Source organism: Oncorhynchus nerka, linkage group LG10 (genome assembly GCF_034236695.1).
Source record: "Oncorhynchus nerka isolate Pitt River linkage group LG10, Oner_Uvic_2.0, whole genome shotgun sequence".
NCBI lineage: Eukaryota > Metazoa > Chordata > Actinopteri > Salmoniformes > Salmonidae > Oncorhynchus > Oncorhynchus nerka.
This window is the reverse complement of record NC_088405.1, coordinates 34,570,275-34,584,983: the sequence shown is the minus strand read 5'-3', so window position 1 is coordinate 34,584,983 and position 14,709 is coordinate 34,570,275. Positions and strand designations below refer to the sequence as shown.

The following is a 14,709-nucleotide window of genomic DNA, read 5'->3' as shown; positions in this document are numbered from 1 at the left end:
GGGAGAACAACTTCTACTTGATTTGAAAATGTAGCTTTTGTTGCAATGGGTGAAACAAACTAATGAATTTTGAATACAATGTAAGTTGCTCTTTTTGAGAGTAAATTAACTGTGTACATAGACACATCTGTTCATAATGTAATAAATCTGGCCAGCATGGAAGCACATTTTGCAAAGTATAGAAAGGCAAGCTTATTAATATTCAGACGTGCAACAGTCCAGCATCATTGTATACGTATTTCACAACGTGCAACAGTTTAAAAGCTTATTAATATTCAGACGTGCAACAGTCCAGCATCATTGTATACGTATTTCACAACGTGCAACAGTTTAAATATATTTGGCGTGGTTTTATAACAGTAAGAAAATAAAGGATAGGGCAGTGGAGGAACTTACTACGCCTCACCCAGCAGACTGTCGACCAATTGCGTTCACGTTCTCATGCTGCGTCACGCGGTTGCTAAATGAATCGTCAAGCAATCCTTCTCAAAGTCAGGGTGAGTCAAGAAACCTGCCTACTTTCCTCAAAAGTAATGTCACGATTCCAAAAGCGATACAATATTACAGATAAATTAATTCTCCCACATCCGGGAAAATGTTTAATGGTGTAGTTCTGTTAACTAATTTCATGCTAATGTTTGATAGATCTCCTTGTCCCAGAATTTACCAGAATGCACCGCGCGGCCCATTGACGACGCATGAGCAACGTACACTATGAGCGTTCATAAAATTCCAATGGAGTTTCCCCTTCTCCTCAAAATTCTCTGGTTGAGTTTCGTGCACCAAGCTAATTATTTGACATCGTATTAGTCAAGCCATCGTCCGAAATAGGAATATCGAACATGCAACTGGAATCAGAGTAAGTAACTACTTATGATCCACGCATAGGTATGTATCCATCTTTTGTTTTGTAAGTTGTCTTCAAAATCAGCAAGCCAGGGACCACGCCAGTTACAGTAGCTTGCTAACTGCGAATAAATTCTGACATCTCTCACAGCCCTAAAATACAGTGACAGCCTGCCACTATTCCAGGTACATACGAATTCATATTAGCAATGCAAAAGTGAGAAACCCACTCCATGTCTTGTCTTACAGAAGTCACAGGTCAAGAGAAGCTTAGCCTTTGATCATGACTCTGTTCCATTACACATTGTATGTATGTTGGACAAAGGCATTTTCTGTATGGCCCGTAGGAAGTTTTTGTTAAAATTCCCGACGCTTTGTTTTAACACTAACATGGAAGCATAAGGACCTTAAATTTCATATCAGCGAGGAAACCTATTCAAAACGTTATATTAATTTAAACATTGTTAAGATGTTCTCACACTGCAATATCTCCATGTTTACAGCGCTTGTTTACGGAAGACAACGCGACCACCTGTGCAAATTACCTTTATAAACTGTGTGGTTCGAGCCCTGAATGCTGATTGGCTGACAGCCGTATACCACTGGTATGACAGAACATGTATTTTCACTGCCCAAATTACGTTGGTAAACAGTTTATAATAGCAATAAGGCACCTCATTTTGTGGTATATTGCCAACAAACCACAGCTAAGGACTGTGTCCAGGCATGCCTTGATGCGTTGTGCCTAAGAACCCCCCCACACACACACTTGTGTTATGTCATGACATACCTGGATTTTGCAATGTGCCTTTTTGTTATGTAAATCGATTGTTAAATGATATGAGGAGACTGGAGTGTCGCTTTAACACCTGATATACTTAATGTTACGAATCCCTTTTGGCCCGACAGTCTAGGGGGGATGGTAATGAGACCCGTAACATAACTCATGCAAATTATTATTGTGACAAAGTAAAAGTGTGCACGAAATAACCACGACAACAGAAATCTACCGTCAAACTCTAGGTTTATTTATAAACACACGGTAATGGGGGGAGCAGGAAAAGGGGCTGAGCTGGACCCAAGGAAAGAAACAATAAGTATTCAAAAACACCCCTAAGCTAGACTAGCCTACTTTAACAACAGCTAACTAACTAACCAAAAATACAGTGGGTGGTCCGCCCAGTTCTAACTAGTGTATTTAACAAAGTTCACCTACGGGTAGAGTATGCCCATGGGCGACTTGTCTTGGTTTCCCCCTTTTCCCACAAACAAACAAACACCATAACCAAAAACAATACTCACAGGTGATGACAAAGTGCTATGGAGGTGCTCAAACAAAAGAGAGGTTAAGACACAAAGCGAGGGTGAAACACAGAGACCTACAGACATGGCATTTACAGAGAGATTGAGCTAGAGATTGCTCCAGAGCAAACAAATGATGGGGTTTTTAAACCATGGGGAATGAACTGTGATAGGGTAGGAAATAGGAGGATGTGTGTCTTCTGATTGATGATTGATTGACTGATTGGGGAGTGATGATTTTCACCTGTGAGGGGAGAAGGAGAGAAAAGAAACACACAGGATACACACACACAGGATAACTGTATCCGTAACACTCCCACCCTTAAAGAAGCAACCCTAGGGATTGCGACCACAGTATTACAATAAATACTCACAACAATAACAAAGTCAACCTTGCCAAAACATACAACAATCATTACACACGAGACAAAGCATCTGCCAATACATTCTCGTCTCCTGTACACAACTCTTGGGACAAGAACTGTTCTTTAAGGATTTTCATTGGTCCTCTCACTGTGTGACCAAACACCAGTTCAGCCGGGCTGAAACCTAGGGACTCCTGCACAGTTTCACGAGCAGCAAACAAAACTAGAGGAACTCCCTCATCCCAATCTTTCTCAGATTCCAAACAATATTTACGTAGCATAGACTTCAGTGTCTGATGCCATCTTTCAAGTGCACCCTGAGACTCTGGGTGATAGGCGCTTGACACACGGTGCGTAATTGACAAGGATTTTAACACCTGCTTGAAGAGCTTGGATAGGAAATTGGTACCTTGATCGCTTTGTACCACCCTAGGTAACCCGAATGTCGTGAAGAATTTTATTAAGGCTTTACTCACTACCGGGGCTGTAATCCTTCTCAGAGGAATGGCCTCGGGGTATCTTGTAGCCATACACATTATCGTTAACAAAAACTGGTTACCCAATTTTGTCTTCGGTAACGGTCCGACACAATCAACCACCACATGCTCGAATGGTTCACCTATGACAGGTATGGGACAAAGAGGAGCGGGAGGAATAACAGGAAAACCAAATCAGGTTATCTGACATGTGTGGCATGTCACATCTTGTTTTAAACCCGGCCAAAAGAAATGTCGAAGGATCCGATCATAAGTTTTTGTGATTCCTAAATGACCAGACCACTGGTGATCATGAGCAAGGGATAACACATTTTGTCGAAAGGCTGTAGGAATCACTATTTGGTAAACAGCATTCCAATCTCCATCCGCGTCAACATGGGATTTCCATTTACGCATGAGGAGATTACCATCAATGAAGTAAGCCACGTTCTTCTTCTTCACATCTTCCAATGAGACAACACTAGAAAAACATTTAGCAAGTTTGTTATCAACCTTTTGGTTAGCAATCAGCTGCTCACGAGTGACTGGTAACTGTATTGCATCAGCAATAAGTTCAACGTTCTTTGATTCTTTCCTGGGCTGTTTGTCAGAGGTGATCAGCTTCTCAGAGGTATCACACAATCCATCTTCTTGATCAACCTCTTTGAACAGAACAGTGTTCGACAAATCTATCTGGTCACCCTCTTGTAGTGCCTGAGCACGAGTGACAGCACAAGCGGGGAACACATGTGGATAACGCTGTGCCAGCTCATTCGAGAGAGAGTGGTCACTTTTATCCAATACGGGTACTACCTTTCCTCCGCCAATATCGTTACCCATTATAAAGGTCACACCTTTCACTGGCAACATAGGGCGTACCCCCACTCTGAATATTCCACTGATTAACTCAGTGTACTTTCACAAAGTGCAATGGCACTGGGACAAAACCCATTTCAATACCCTGCACTAACACACTGGAACCACAGTATGTATCGTCAGATAAGGGCAACACATCAGACAATATAAACGACTGCACCGCACCAGTATCTCTAAGGATTTTAACCGGTCGCTGAGACGCTTCGTCATTCGTTAGGGACACAAACCCCTCGAAAATGAATGGTTCATAACTGCGGTCGGGGACTGAGACTTTCAAACTACAGTTACCCTGAGGCACCTGTTTTGTTGCAGACCTCACAACCGTACGAATTAGAGCAACACCTGTTGGTGGCTTGGCACGAAGAGGCATCCCTTGTTTGCGTTTAAGCAGGAAGCAATCATTAATCATATGTCCTACTTTATGACAATAGAAACAGGGACGCTCATTCTTCTGGCGTGCTTGATATACTACTGCTGGCCGACTAGGGCTAAAGGTAGGAAAATCAGTGGCTCTACTCTCAGTTTGAGCCGAAAACACACGCTTGTGCGTCAACACACACTCGTCTGCCAACACAGACGCTTCTGCCAGGGAGGATACTTTCTGTTCGTTTAGGTAAACTACAATGCGTTCGGGTAAGCAATTTTTAAACTCTTCCAACAAGATTAACTCCCGGAGAGAGTTGAAATCAGTTACCTTACTAGCAGCATGCCATTTATCAAACAGATTTCCCTTGTCTCTAGCAAATTCCACATAAGTCTTACTAGAAGACTTTCTATGAGACCTAAATCTCTGTCGGTATGCCTCAGGCACAAGCTCATAGGCACGAAGAACAGTAGCTTTGACCACTTCGTAATTCAGACTGTCCTCCAGAGGTAGCGCTGACAAAACCTCTTGGGCTTTACCAGTTAATTTACACTGAAGTAATAGGCACCATACCTCTTCAGGCCATTTCAATGCTACGGCTATACGCTCAAATACACAAAAATAGGAGTCAACCTCTGACTCTCTGAACAAAGGTACTAAGGCAATCTGCCTACTAATGTCAAACGTATTTGAGGACACAGCAGGTGAGGACGGCTCACAAACAGGCATAGTAGGACCGGAGGCTAGCCTCGCTGTCTCTGCCTCCAGTTCCATCTGGCGCATTTTGAACTCCAACTGCCTTTGTTCTCTGTCTGCCTCAATTTTACACATCTCCAAATGTCGTTGTTCTCGTTCTTTTTCACATATCTCCAACTGGAGAGTCTCTCGCCTAATTTGGGCTCTCTTCCACCTCCAGTTGGAACTGTGCTAAACTGACATCCCTCCTGGCATCACCATTTGACAGTGGGGAGAGTGGATCAAAACGGGACAATGGGGCTGGTGTTTTAGCCTCTCCCTCATTATCAGACACCAATGGGCTTACAGGAGCAGCAACATCCCCTACAGGGGTAGTAGGCTCAGGCAGCGGTAACACAAGCACCTGCTCTTCCAACAATACATTTAATACTAGCCGTTTAACCTCCGCCTTAACTAAACTCTGCGGAATCGATACTGAATAATGGTCAGCCAAGGTCATTAAATCAACTCTACGACATTTGTCAAAAACCTCCCACGAAGGGTTATCCAAAAAGGATCTCAAATCAAAAGTAGTCATGTTACACTACTTCACAAGTGCCAAAGAAAATAGCAAACACTAATGCTACTTCAGCTATGACGCTCAACACTGAACTATACCACTACAACAATCTACATGAGCGGCATGGGTGTCAGTTATGACAGATCCCGGACGAGCCCCCACTTATGTTACGAATCCCTTTTGGCCCGACAGTCTAGGGGGGATGGTAATGAGACCCGTAACATAACTCATGCAAATTATTATTGTGACAAAGTAAAAGTGTGCACGAAATAACCACGACAACAGAAATCTACCGTCAAACTCTAGGTTTATTTATAAACACACGGTAATGTGGGGAGCAGGAAAAGGGGCTGAGCTGGACCCAAGGAAAGAAACAATAAGTATTCAAAAACACCCCTAAGCTAGACTAGCCTACTTTAACAACAGCTAACTAACTAACCAAAAATACAGTGGGTGGTCCGCCCAGTTCTAACTAGTGTATTTAACAAAGTTCACCTACGGGTAGTGTATGCCCATGGGCGACTTGTCTTGGTTTCCCCCTTTTCCCACAAACAAACAAACACCATAACCAAAAACAATACTCACAGGTGATGACAAAGTGCTATGGAGGTGCTCAAACAAAAGAGAGGTTAAGACACAAAGCGAGAGTGAAACAGAGACCTACAGACATGGCATTTACAGAGAGATTGAGCTAGAGATTGCTCCAGAGCAAACAAATGATGGGGTTTTTAAACCATGGGGAAGGAACTGTGATAGGGTAGGAAATAGGAGGATGTGTGTCTTCTGATTGATGATTGATTGTTGACTGATTGGGGAGTGATGATTTTCACCTGTGAGGGGAGAAGGAGAGAAAAGAAACACACACACAGGATACACACACACAGGATAACTGTATCCGTAACACTTAACAAAAGGCACCGGTAAGTCATCACATAGCACAAGTGGATAGGGCGGGCTTTCCTCATTTGTTGTCTATTGCGCCTCTATTGTTCCTCAAGCAAGGGGGAGGCTGGTGACATCACAAGCAAGGCACTTAATTTAGATTTTGTTTACCTAGTCGGCTGGGAGATTTGAAACGTGACCTTTCAGTTACTGTCCCAAAGCTCTTAACCGCTAGGGTACCTGCCACTCTTTGAATGCAATACCACTTGAAGTGTAGTTGTCTAAAAAAACACATTTGCTCAAAAAAATGTTTTTTCCCATTAGTGTGTCTACTTTTTATATTTGGGATATTGCTTTTCAAAAGAAAAAGTTCCAAAATCACTGGAGGGTGTCTTTTTTAAATGTAGTTATGTAGCTAGCTAGTACTAGTTAGAACAGTTTCTACGGATATAATTGAAAATCTTAAAATTATGAGTACAGGTGGCCTAGCTAGCTAAACCTTGATGTCAATTATTGAACAGCTTTCTATCAGATGGCTAACTGCTGTATGTCTGTTTCATTTATAGGAGGAACACCAGAAATTACAGCCTTTAGTTTTGTATGGAACTGCAGAATGTGCCTTACATACACCAGTCACCATGAGGTTACCGAAGATCAGTGTTTTTGTCTTCTTGGGCTTGCCTGGTGGCTTACCTGATGTTTGTTAAGCACCACTATGATGGTGTAAGGCCAGCCATCTCTAAAATACCACCTCACTTCCACCCCAGATTGGGCTTGTCGGGCAGCCCAAACAGACCAACCTCCTCAGAAGTGGTCAGCGGACGTTTCCAGTATGGTGTTATTTTTGATGCTGGGAGCACAGGGACAAGGATCCATGTCTTCAAGTTTCAACTAGAGGACAATGGTACGGTACATGTGATAACAAATATTACACCCCTTGCCTGGGAGAGGTAGAAAATAATGTAGAATGTTTACTTCCATACCTCTCAACCCGAAAATGTATATAGGCTCTATTCCATCCATTCATGGACTTGTTTGGGTGCATGTACATAGAATAAGCTGCAAATGTAGTTTACCAAACGGAATCAATTAAATGTAGCTTTTTGCATTGCTTTTAGCATTTGTCAGCCATGTGAGGCAGCAAAAAGTGTTAATTACAGATTTGAATTCATGTGAGAAGGCTTTCAGGCTTAATTTGTATTATGTGATGTTGCCATTACAAAATGCACAAATTCATTACTCCATTTAGAGCCTCATATATTAGGCTTACGATGCCTCCTATCAGGAATCCAAAAAAAAAAAAAAAAAAGTTTCTGTAAAGCTTTGCCAAATGGCTTAGTTATCGCATTATTTCAACATTAAGATAAATCACATAAGTGCTGTTTTGGCGTTATTGTTAAATCTATGATTGTTATTCTAATGGTTTCCAAGCACCTGCTGTGTGTTGAAATGGCCTTAATCGTTTTGCAGAGACATGTCAGTAGGTCATAAGCATCACAGAAGAAATGTATAAATTCTGACAAGATGGAACAAGTCACTTGTTAAGGCAGTGTTATGTAGGCTACTGTATAATAGCACGCAGTTTGCCATGGATCTCTGCCTTTGGTAACTATTAGCATTAGTTAAATCTACATTATCACCCTACAATTCCCTTTAAATTGTGAATTGTGTAAGTAGATTTCTGCAGTGGGCTTTATACAACTCTTTTGTTGTTTTTGTCTTTTTTTCTCCCACAGAGGTTCCTAAATTGGCACATGAAACATTCAGAGCAATAAAACCAGGTCTATCTGCATATGCTGATGATCCAGAAAAGGGAATCAACTTCATGTACATTGCAATCGGAAAGTTTTCAGACCCCTTTTTCCACATTTTGTTACGTTACAGCCTTATTCTAAAATGGATTAAATGAACATCTTTCCTCAATCTACACACAATATCCCATAATAACAAATTGAAAACGGGTTTATAATTTTTTGCAAATGTAAAAAAAACTAAACAGAAATACCTTATTTACATAAGTATACAGACCCTTTGCTATGAGACTTAAAATTGAGCACAGGTGCATCCTGTTTTCATTGATCATCCTTGATGTTTCTATAACTTGAGTCCACATGTGGTAAATTCAATTAATTGGACATGATTTGGAAAGGCACACACCGGTCTATATAAGGTTCCACAGTTGACAGTGCATGTCGGAGCAAAAACCAGGCCATGAGGTTGAAGGAATTGTCTGTAGAGCTCTGAGACAGGAATGTGTCGAGGCACAGATCTGGGAAAGGGTAACAAAACATTTCTGCAACATTGAAGTTCCCAAGAACACAGTGGCCTCCCTCATTCTTAAATGGAAGAAGTTTGGGACTGCCAAGACTTCCTAGAGCTGGCCACCAAGTCAAACGGCGCAATCGAGGGAGAAGGGTCTTGGTCAGGGAGGTGACCAAGAACCCAATGGTCACTCTGACAACTCCAGAGTTACTCTGTGGAGATGGGAGAACCTTCCAGAAGGGTAACAATCTCTGCAGCACTCCACCAATCAGGACTTAATGGTAGAGAGGCCAGACGAAGCTACTACTCAGTAAAAGGCACATGACAGCCCGCTTGGAGTTTGCCAAAAGGCACCTTAAGGACTCAGACCATGAGAAACAAGATTCTTTGGTCTGATGAAACTAAGATTGAACTATTTGACCTGAATGTCAATAGTCACATCTGGAGTACACCTGGTACCATCCCTACGGTGAAGCATGGTGGTGGCAGCATCATGCTTTGGGGATGTTTTTCAGCTGCCGGGACTGGATCGAGGGTAAAATGAACAGAGAAAGTACAGAGAGATCCTTGATGAAAACCTGCTCCAGAGTGCTCAGCACTTCAGACTGGGACGATGGTTCACCTTCCAACAAGACAACGACCCTAAGCACACAGCCAAGACAATGCAGGAGTGGCTTCGGGACAAGTCTCAATGTCCTTGAGTGGCCCAGCCAGATCCTGGACTTGAACCTGATCGAACATCTCTGGAGAAACCTGACAATATCTGTGCCGCTACGCTCCCCATCCAACCTGACAGAGCTTGAGAGGATCTGCAGAGAAGAATGGGAGAAACTCCCCAAATACAGGTGTGCCAAGCTTGTAGCATCATACCCAAGAAGATTCGAGGTAGTAATCACTGCCAAAGGTGCCTCAACAAGTACTGAGTAAAGGGTCTGATTACTTATGGAAATGTGATATTTCTGGTTTTTATTTTTTATTTTTGATACATTTGCACATCTAAACTTGTTTTTGCTTTGTCATTATGGGTGTGTAGATTGAGGAAAAAAACGAACTCTAAAATGTATTAAAAAGGCTGTAACGTAACAAAATGTGGAAAAAGTCAAGAGGTCCGAAAATCTTCCCGAGGACACTGTATATTGACAAAAAGCTTTGTGCCACATCTACAGCTAACAGTCCAGAATGTAGGCAATTTCTTATTGCCCTGACAATATCTTTTGAAATCTAATCCCTTGCCTTCTCTGTGGGTTGTTTCTCAGTGTAAAGAAGGGATCTTGGAGCTGTTGGAGGTGGCCCAGGACGGCATTCCCTCCTCTGTGTGGAGCAGCACTCCTCTGGTCCTCAAGGCCACCGCAGGCCTTCGCCTTCTGCCTGGGGAGAAGGCCACACACCTGGACAGGGTGAGCCTTTCGCCGCAGGTCACTGTCTGTGGACACTGCATAGATAGATGACCAGACCACAAACACTCTGCACAATCCTCACTCTACTCCTGTGGAGTTATCTTTCGTTTTAGCCGTCTTGTTACATTTCACTCTGATTTCTGACGTTACACTGTAAAAGTTGTGGTGGAAAGAGAATGTAGGTTGGCAGCGGTCAAGGCATGAGTTGCCCACTTAGAAATGAGCTAAGCAATGTATTTGCATAACATGTCTACATTCACCCCTAACTGTAATTCTGTAATACTATCAGCTGAAAGCAATTGTCATGAGTTTATTGCATAAGTGACCTGTTATTATCTAGTTTTATTGCCTGTCGGTGTTCAGGATCCTCCACTACTCACACATTCTCCTCTCCACCTCTCTCTTTCTCCATTTAATAGCCTATAACATATTCAGATAAGGACGACAGATCCTAAATCTATAATACTGCTATTTAGTAGTTAATTGACCTGTTGCATTGATCCCTCTACCTTCTACGTGGCAGTGTTACCTTACCCAACCGCTTTGTACAACAAAGGGAGGTGTGGCTTGAATTCAATCTAAATAGTCAATTACGTAAATAGTCTACATGCATGTATTGAAAATAGTTTTATTATAGAAAGAATGTACCTGGAGTATGCATGTGGAAAACGGCTTCCAAACATGATTGTGGACTTACCTAAAGTTTTCTATCAAGGTGAGAGAGGTGTTTCTGGAGTCTCCATTCCTGTCCAGAGGGGACAGTGTGTCTATAATGGATGGCACTGATGAAGGTATGTCTAGCCTTCAACCACATGTCGTTTCACAAAACACTTCCTTCCTGTGCAGGTATTTCTACTGCCATGTAGGGCTGTGACGGCCGTGGAATTTTGGATGACTGTTATTGGTCAGCCAAATGATCTTGGTCACCGTTTGACTAGTACAGAAAGAGACATTGTCTGCTCTCCTGACTGACTGCATGTGCTGCAGGGAGGGGCGCCTTGCCTAGGTAACCAATGCCTTGTTTGCTACAACACCATGTTGTTTTGTTTGTTTCAGCAAGAAGCAACAAAGTTTAATCGAAGATACTGGTAACTAACCCAGCGTCGTTTCCAATGCGAGCAAATTTAACATAGTGGGCAGAAAAAGCACGGAGGTGGGCAGAGTTAAGTACAAGCTAGTGAGTTCCTAGTGGCACGTGTTAGCATGTATTTGCATATTTCCTATATGCAAATACAGTGAAGCGTGCGCGTGCAATAACTCAATTCACCCTTACACTTCTAAAGAACGCAATTTTGGCAAAGGATCAAGTGGACAAAACGCAGTGCACTCTGTTCGTAAGAGATTCTAGTTTTGGGAACAGAACTGAATTGAGATCTAATGTTTCATCAATGTGAAAATTTGCAGAACGTTGGCCAAGTTTCCTCTAGCTCCATCTTCTCCCACTTCCCGCCACTGGACTTTCTCTCATCACCATATTTGGTGGTGAGTGGAAGTTTTAAACCAGTGGTCACCAACTGGTTGATTGCGATCGACTGGTTGATCTCCAAGGCATTTCTTGTCTTATCACCAAACTTTTCTGGGAAAAAAAACAACCACGATAAAGCCTTGTGTTCCTACTTTTTCCTTTGTTTCACACTGTTGGCAGTAGGAGCACTTGATTCAGCAGCCCTAGTGCCGGGAAGGCAGTGTTCTCATTTTTTTTCTTTAAACCATTTAATGTGTCTGAATGTTGAACTCTGCCTACCCGGCAGTCCCAGAGAGCAAATCAAGTGCTCCTATAGGCCTACCGGTGGCCAATCGGAGCTCAGATCAGTGTCTGCACTGTTTCCTCAAGCCATAGACTGTAAAAAGAAGCCTTGAATGCACAGCAAAGTTGATACTGTGAGATCAAAGCTTTTACAACTATAACTAGAGGGACTCAACAAATACAGCAAAGAGCTTCTGTTTTTATGATTAAGTTAATGTTTAAGTTATTATTCAGCACTGTCAACACTTTGTTCAAAACGCTTTTCTAAGCCATGAAATGTTTGTTCTCCCTAATTCAACTCGCCTACAGTGCCAGTCAGAGTTTGGACAACTATCCATTCAAGTTTTTTTTTTTTTACTATTTTCTACATTTGTAGAATAATAAGATATCAAAACTATGAAATAACACAATGAATCATGTAGTAACCAAAAAAGTGTTAAACAAATCAAAATATATTTGAGATTCTTCAAAGTAGCCTCCCTTTGCATTTATGACAGCTTTGTACACTCTTGACATTCTCTCAACCAGCTTCACCTGGAATGCTTTTCCAACAGTCTTGAAGGAGTTCTTACATATGCTGAGCACTTGTTGGCTGCTTTTCCTTCACTCTGCGGTCCAACTCATCCCAAATCATCTCAATTGGGTTGAGGTCAGGTAATTGGAGGCCAGGTCATCTGATGCAGCACTCTATTCACCTTGGTCAAATAGCCCTTACACAGCCTGGAGGTGTGTTGGGTCATTGTCCTGTTGAAGAACAAATTATAGTCCCACTAAGCGCAAACCAGATGCGATGGAGTATCGCTGCAGAATGCTGTGGTAGCCATGCTGGTTAAGTGTGCCTTGAATTCTAAATAAATCAGTGTCACCAGCAAAACACCATCTCCTCCATGCTTCACGGTGGGAACCACACATGCGGAGATCATCTGTTCACCTACTGTGTCTCACAAAGACACGGTGGTTGGAACCAAAAATCGCAAATTTGGACTCATCAGACCAACGGACAGATTTGTACCGGTCTAATGTCCATTGCTTGTGTTTCTTAGCCCAAGCAAGTCTCCTTATTTGTTTTTTTTAGTAGTGGTTTCTTTGCAGCAATTCGACCATTTAAGGCCTGATTCACGCAGTCTGTGTTTGCACCTTAGAGTTCAAGTAACAATCTGAGGTGCAGTTAATTGCCATTTTCTGAGGCTGGTAACTCTAATGAACTTATCCTCTGCAGCAGAGGTAACTCTGTGTCTTAATTTCCTGTGGTGGTCCTCATGCGAGCCAGTTTCAGCCAGGTTTTTGCGACTGCATTTGAAGAAACTTTCAGTTTTTGAAATTGCTTATTTGAGCTGTTCTTGCCAATATATTGACTTAGCCTTTTACCAAATACGTTTGAAATGGTAGACCATTCCATTCTTGTGGGCCGGCTAAGGGGTTTTGGTGTCTCTGAGGGGTCTTTGGCCTGGTTTGCTAACTACCTCTCTCAAATAATGCAGTGTATAATGTCCGAACATCTGCTGTCTCAGCCACTGCCTGTCACCAAGGGTGTACCCCAAGGCTCAATCCTAGGCCCCACTCTCTTCTCAATTTACATCAACAACATAGCTCAGGCAGTAGGAACCTCTCTCATCCATTCATATGCAGATGATAGTCTTATACTTACCTGGCCCCTCCCCGGATTTTGTGTTAAACACTCTAAAACAACGCTTTCTTAGTGTCCAACAAGCTTTCTCTGCCCTTAACCTTGTTCTGATCACCTCCAAAACAAAGGTAATGTGGTTTGGTAAGAAGAATGCCCGTCCCCGCAGGTGTGATTACTACCTCTGAGGGTTTAGACCTTGAGGTAGTGACCTCATACAAGTACTTGGGAGTATGGCTAGACAGTACACTGTCCTTCTCTCAGCACAAATCTAAGCTGCAGGCTAAGGTTAAATCTAGATTTGGTTTCCTCTATCGTAATCACTCCTCTTTCACCCCAGCTGCCCAAACTAACCCTGATTCAGATGACCATCATACCCATGCTAGATTACGGCGACATAATTGATATATCAGCAGGTAAGGGTGCTCTCGAGCGGCTAGATGTTATTTACCATTCGGCCATCAGATTTGCCACCAATGCTCCTTATAGGACACATCACTGCACTATACTCTTCTGTAAACTGGTCATCTCTGTATACCTGTTGCAAGACCAACTGGTTAATTCTTATTTATAAAACCTTCTTAGGCCTACTCCCCCTGAGATATCTACTGCAGCCCTCATCCTCCACATAACATCCATTCTGCTAGTTACATTCTGTTAAAGGTCCCCCAAAGCACACACATCCCTGGGTCGCTTGTCTTTTCAGTTCACTGCAGCTAGCGACTGGAACGAGCTGCAACAAACACTCAAACTGGACAGTTGTTTTAGGTCTCTCTTTATGTACTGTTGTGATGTGTGTTTTTGTCCTATATTTTTAATCCCAGCCCCCGTCCCTGCAGGAGGCCTTTTGGTATGCCGCTATTGTAAATAAGAATTTGTTCTCAACTGACTTGCCTAGTTAAATAAAAAAATATGTTTACCACCCCTACCTTGCCACAACAACTGATTGGCTCAGACGCGTTATGAAAGATATTCCACAAATTAGCTTTTAGCAATGCACACCCGTTAATTGAAAAGCATTCCAGGTGACTACCTCATGAAAATGTTTGAGAGAATGCCAAGAGTGTGCAAAGCTGTCAAAAGCAAAGGGTGGCCACTTGGGAAGAATCTCAAATATAAAATATTGACATAACACATATGGATACATGTAGTAACCAAAAAAGTGTTGATGTTTTCACTATTTTACAATGAAGAAAATAATAAAAATAAAGAAAAAACCCTGGAATGAGTAGGTGTGTCCAAACTTGACTCGTACTGTACTTCTCCCTACAACCAGCATGATAGCTGCAATGAATGAGTATTGCAAAGTGTTT

General features: G+C 42.3%; 1 pseudogene; it reads left to right on the top strand.

Annotated features, from left to right (window-relative positions):
• Window positions 1-536: 536 nt before the first annotated feature.
• The window catches only part of LOC115135208 (ectonucleoside triphosphate diphosphohydrolase 6-like), a 38,611-nt pseudogene continuing 24,438 nt past the window's right edge, over window positions 537-14,709 (top strand).